The following is a 6708-nucleotide window of genomic DNA, read 5'->3' on the forward strand; positions in this document are numbered from 1 at the left end:
TAACCCAGGATCTGTTCAACGAGTATGTGAAGTGTGCGAAAGTATGAGTCTGATGAGTGAAAATCCCAGGCCTAACCTAGACCTAACATGCGTTATCCTCAAAAATATTGATCGAAACCTGGTTTAATCGACTGTTTCAGTGTGGTACCACATTACTATGTGATCAAACCAGAAAATAACCCAGGATCTGTTCAACGATGATGTGAAGTGTGCGGAAATATGAGTCTGATGAGGGCAAATCCCAGACCTATCCCAGACCTAACATGCGTTATCCTCTAAAATATTTATCAAGACCAGGTTTAATTGATTGTTTCAGTGTGGACGCACATAACTACGTGATCCAAACCAGAAAAAACCCAGGATCCGTTCAACAAGTATGTGAAGAATGCGAAAGTATGAGTCTGATGAGTGAAAAAACCAGGCCTGACCTAGACCTAACATGCGTTGTCCTCTAAAATTTTGAGCGAAACCAGGTTTAATGGACTGTTTCAGTGTGGTACCACACTACTTCGTGATCGAAACCAGAAAAAACCCAGGATCTGTTCAACGAGTATGTGAAGTGTGCCGAAATATGAGTCTGATGAGGGCAAATCCCAGACCTATCCCAGACCTAACATGCGTTATCCTCTAAAATATTTATCAAGACCAGGTTTAATTGATTGTTTCAGTGTGGACCCACATAACTACGTGATCCAAACCAGAAAAAACCCAGGATCCGTTCAACAAGTATGTGAAGAATGCGAAAGTATGAGTCTGATGAGTGAAAAAACCAGGCCTGACCTAGACCTAACATGCGTTGTCCTCTAAAATATTGAGCGAAACCAGGTTTAATCGACTGTTCCAGTGTGGTCCCACATTACTACGTGATCCAAACCAGAAAAAACCCAGGATCCGTTCAACAAGTATGTGAAGAATGCGAAAGTACGAGCCTGATGAGGGCAAATCCCAGACCTATCCCAGACCTAACTTGCGTTGTCCTCTAAAATATTGATGGAAACCAGGTTTAATTGACTGTTTCAGTGTTGTACTTCATTACTACGTGTTGCAATCCAGAACAAGCCCAGGATCTAGCCATCAAGTATGAGAAATATGCGAAAGAATGAGCCTGATGAGAGCAAATCCCAGACCTAAACTAGACCTAACATGAATTATTCTCTAAAATATTGGTCGAAACCAGGTTTAAGTGACTGTTTCAGTATGGTCCCACATTACTACGTGATCCAAACCAGAAAAAAGCCAGGCTCCGTTCAACAAGTATGTGAAAAACGCGAAACTGTGTGCCTGATGAGGGCAAATCTTAGACCTAACCCAGACCTAAGATGCGCTATCCTCTAAAATAATTATCCAGACCAGGTTTCATTGAATGTTTCAGTGTGGTACCACTTTACTACGTGATCCAATCCAGAAATAGCCCAGGATCTAGCCATGAAGTATGAGAAATATGCGAAAGTATGAGCCTGATGAGGGCAAATCCTAGACCTAACCCAGACCTAACATGCGTTATCCTCTAAAATATTTATCAAGACCAGGTTTAATTGAATGTTTCAGTGTGGTACCACATTACTATGTGATCCAAACCAGAAAATAACCCAGGATCTGTTCAACGAGTATGTGAAGTGTGCGAAAGTATGAGTCTCATGAGGGCAAATCCCAGACCTATCCCAGACCTAACATGCGTTGTCCTCTAATATATTTATCAAGACCAGGTTTAATTGACAGTTTTAGTGTGGTACCACATTACTACGTCAGCCAAACCAGAAAAATCCAGGATCCGTTCAACAAGTATGTGAAGAATGCGAAAGTATGAGTATGATGAGTGAAAATCCCAGGCCTGACCTAGACCTAACATGCGTTATCCTCTAAAATATTGAGCGATACCAGGTTTAATGGACTGTTTCAGTGTGGTACAACACTACTACGGTATCCAAACCAGAAAAAACCCAGGATCTGTTCAACAAGTATGTGAAGAACGCGAAAGTATGAGCCTGATGAGGGCAAATCCCAGACCTATCCCAGACCCAACTTGCGTTGTCCTCTAAAGTATTGATGGAAACCAGGTTTAATTGACTGTTTCAGTGTTGTACTTCATTACTACGTGATGCAATCCAGAAAAAGCCCAGGATCTAGCCATCAAGTATGAGAAATATGCGAAAGAATGAGCCTGATGAGAGCAAATCCCAGACCTAACCTAGACCTAACATGAATTATTCTCTAAAATATTGGTCGAAACCAGGTTTAATTGACTGTTTCAGTGTGGTCCCACATTACTACGTGATCCAAACCAGAAAAAACGCAGGATCCGTTCAACAAGTATGTGAAGAATGCGAAAGAATGAGTCTGATGTGTGAAAATCCCAGGCCTAACCTAGACCTAACATGCGTTATCCTCAAAAATATTGATCGAAACCTGGTTTAATCGACTGTTTCAGTGTGGTACCACATTACTATGTGATCCAAACCAGAAAATAACCCAGGATCTGTTCAACGAGTATGTGAAGAATGCGAAAGTATGAGTCTGATGTGTGGAAATCCCAGGCCTAACCTAGACCTAACATGCGTTATCCTCAAAAATATTGATCGAAACCTGGTTTAATCGACCGTTTCAGTTTGGTACCACATTACTATGTGATCCAAACCAGAAAATAACCCAGGATCTGTTCAACGAGTATGTGAAGTGTGCGTAAGTATGAGTCTGATGAGGGCAAATCCCAGACCTATCCCAGACCGAACTTGCGTTATCCTCTAAAATATTGATCGAAACCAGGTTTAATCGACTGTTTCAGTGTGGAAACACATTACTACGTGATCCAAACCAGAAAATAACCCAGGATCTGTTCAACGAGTATGTGAAGTGTGCGAAAGTATGAGTCTGATGAGGGCAAATCCCAGACCTATCCCAGACCTAACATGCGTTATCCTCTAAAATATTTATCAAGACCAGGTTTAATTGAATGTTTCAGTGTGGTACCACATTACTACGTGATGCAATGCAGAAATAGCCCAGGATCTAGCCATGAAGTATGAGAAATATGCGATAGTAAGAGCCTGATGAGGGCAAATCCTAGACCTATCCCAGACCTAACTTGCGTTATCCTCTAAAATATTGATCGAAACCAGGTTTAATTGACTGTTTCAGCGTGGTACCACATTACTACGTGATACAATGCAGAAACAGCCCAGGATCTAGCCATGAAGTATGAGAAATATGCGAAAGTATGAGCCTGATGAGGGCAAATCCTAGTCGTAACCCAGACCTAACATGCGTTATCCTCTAAAATATTGATCGCAACCAGGTTTAATGGACTGTTTCTGTGTGGTACCACACAACTACGTGATCCACACCAGAAAAAACCCAGGATCTGTTCAACAAGTATGTGAAAAACGCGAAAGTATGAGTCTGATGGGTGAAAATCCCAGGCCTAACCTAGACCTAACATGCGTTATCCTCAAAAATATTGATCGAAACCTGGTTTAATCGACTGTTTCAGTGTGGTACCACATTACTATGTGATCCAAACCAGAAAATAACCCAGGATCTGTTCAACGAGTATGTGAAGTGTGCGAAAGTATGAGTCTGATGAGGGCAAATCCCAGACCTATCCCAGACCTAACATGCGTTGTCCTCTAAAATATTGATCGTAACCAGGTTTAATTGACAGTTTCAGTGTGGTACCACATTACTACGTGATCCAAGCCAGAAAAAAACCCAGGATCCGTTCAACAAGTATGTGAAGAATGCGAAAGTATGAGTCTGATGAGTGAAAATCCCAGGCCTGGCCTAGACCAAACATGCGTTATCCTCTAAAATATTGAGCGAAACCAGGTTTAATCGACATTTTCAGTGTGGTACCACATTACTATGTGATCCAAACCAGAAAATAGCCCAGGATCTGTTCAACGAGTATGTGAAGTGTGCGAAAGTATGAGTCTGATGAGGGCAAATCCCAGACCTATCCCAGACCTAACATGCGTTATCCTCTAATATATTTATCAAGACCAGGTTTAATTGATTGTTTCAGTGTGGACCCACATTACTACGTGATCCAAACCAGAAAAATCCCAGGATCCGTTCAACAAGTATGTGAAGAATGCGAAAGTATGAGTCTGATGAGTGAAAATCCCAGGCCTGACCTAGACCTAACATGCGTTATCCTCTAAAACATTGAGCGAAACCATGTTTAATGGGCTGTTTCAGTGTGGTACCACACTACTACGGGATCCAAACCAGAAAAATCCCAGGATCTGTTCAACAAGTATGTGAAAAACGCGACAGTATGAGCCTGATGAGGGCAAATCCCAGACCTATCCCAGACCTAACTTGCGTTGTCCTCTAAAATATTGATCGAAACCAGGTTTAATTGACAGTTTCAGTGTGGTACCACATTACTACGTGATCCAATCCAGAAATAGCCCAGGATCTAGCCATGAAGTATGAGAAATATGCGAAAGTATGAGCCTGACGAGGGCAAATCCTAGACCTAACCCAGACCTAACATGCGTTATCCTCTAAAATATTTCTCCAGACCAGGTTTCATTGAATGTTTCAGTGTGGTACCACCTTACTACGTGATCCAATCCAGAAATAGCCCAGGATCTAGCCATGAAGTATGAGAAATATGAGAAAGTATGAGCCTGATGAGGGCAAATCCTAGACCTAACCCAGACGTAACATGCGTTATATTCTAAAATATTTATCAAGACCAGGTTTAATTGAATGTTTCAGTGTGGTACCACATTACTACGTGATCCAAACCAGAAAAAACCCAGGATCCGTTCAAGAAGTATGTGAAGAATGCGAAAGTATGAGTCTGATGAGTGAAAATCCCAGGCCTGGCCTAGACCTAACATGCGTTATCCTCTAAAATATTGAGCGAAACCAGGTTTAATCGACTGTTTCAGTGTGGTACCACATTACTATGTGATCCAAATCAGAAAATAACCCAGGATCTGTTCAACGAGTATGTGAAGTGTGCGAAAGTATGAGTCTGATGAGGGCAAATCCCAGACCTATCCCAGACCTAACATGCGTTATCCTCTAATATATTTATCAAGACCAGGTTTAATTGATTGTTTCAGTGTGGACCCACATTTCTACGTGATCCAAACCAGAAAAAACCCAGGATCCGTTCAACAAGTATGTGAAGAATGCGAAAGTATGAGTGTGATGAGTGAAAATCCCAGGCCTGACCTAGACCTAACATGCGTTATCCTCTAAAATATTGAGCGAAACCATGTTTAATGGACTGTTTCAGTGTGGTACCACATTACTACGTGATCCAAACCAGAAAAAACACAGGATCTGTTCAACAAGTATGTGAAAAACGCGAAACTGTGAGGCTGATGAGGGCAAATCTTAGACCTAACCCAGACCTAAGATGCGTTATCCTCTAAAATATTTATCCAGACCAGGTTTCATTGAATGTTTCAGTGTGGTACCACTTTACTACGTGATCCAATCCAGAAATAGCCCAGGATCTAGCCATGAAGTATGAGAAATATGCGATAGTAAGAGCCGGATGCGGGCAAATCCTAGACCTATCCCAGACCTAACTTGCGTTATCCTCTAAAATATTGATCGAAACCAGCTTTAATTGAGTGTTTCAGCGTGGTACCACATTACTACGTGATCCAAACCAGAAAAAACCCAGGATCCGTTCAACAAGAATGTGAAGAATGTGAATGTATGAGTCTGATCAGTGAAAATCTCAGGCCTTACCTAGACCTAACTTGCGTTGTCCTCTAAAATATTGATGGAAACCAGGTTTCATTGACTGTTTCAGTGTGGTACCACATTACTATGTGATCCAAACCAGAAAATAACCCAGGATCTGTTCAACGAGTATGTGAAGTGTGCGAAAGTATGAGTCTGATGAGGGCAAATCCCAGACCTAACATGCGTTATCCTCCAATATATTTATCAAGACCAGGTTTAATTGATTGTTTCAGTGTGGACCCACATTACTTCGTGATCCAAACCAGAAAAAACCCAGGATCTGTTCAACAAGTATGTGAAAAACGCGAAACTGTGAGCCTGACGAGGGCAAATCTTAGACCTATCCCAGACCTAAGATGCGTTGTCCTCTAAAATATTTATCCAGACCAGGTTTCATTGAATGTTTCAGTGTGGTACCACTTTACTACGTGATCCAATCCAGAAATAGCCCTGGATCTAGCCATGAAGTATGAGAAATATGCGAAAGTATTAGCCTGATGAGGGCAAATCCTAGACCTAACCCAGACCTAACATGCGTTATCCTCTAAAATATTTATCAAGACCAGGTTTAATTGATTGTTTCAGTGTGGGCCCACATTACTACGTGACCCAAACCAGAAAAAACCCATGATCCGTTCAACAAGTATGTGAAGAATGCGAAAGTATGAGTCTGATGAGTGAAAATCCCAGGCCTGACCTAGACCTAACATGCGTTATCCTCTAAAATATTGAGCGAAACCAGGTTTAATGGACTGTTTCAGTGTGGTACCACACTACTACGTGATCCAAACCAGAAAAAACCCAGGATCCGTTCAACAAGTATGTGAAGTGTGCGAAAGTATGAGCCCGATGAGAGCAAATCCCAGACCTAACCTAGACCTAACATGAATTATTCTCTAAAATATTGGTCGAAACCAGGTTTAATTGACTGTTTCAGTGTGGTCCCACATTACTACGTGACCCAAACCAGAAAAAACCCAGGATCCGTTCAACAAG

Source organism: Colletes latitarsis, unplaced genomic scaffold, assembly GCF_051014445.1.
Source record: "Colletes latitarsis isolate SP2378_abdomen unplaced genomic scaffold, iyColLati1 scaffold0018, whole genome shotgun sequence".
Classification (NCBI taxonomy): Eukaryota; Metazoa; Arthropoda; class Insecta; order Hymenoptera; family Colletidae; genus Colletes; species Colletes latitarsis.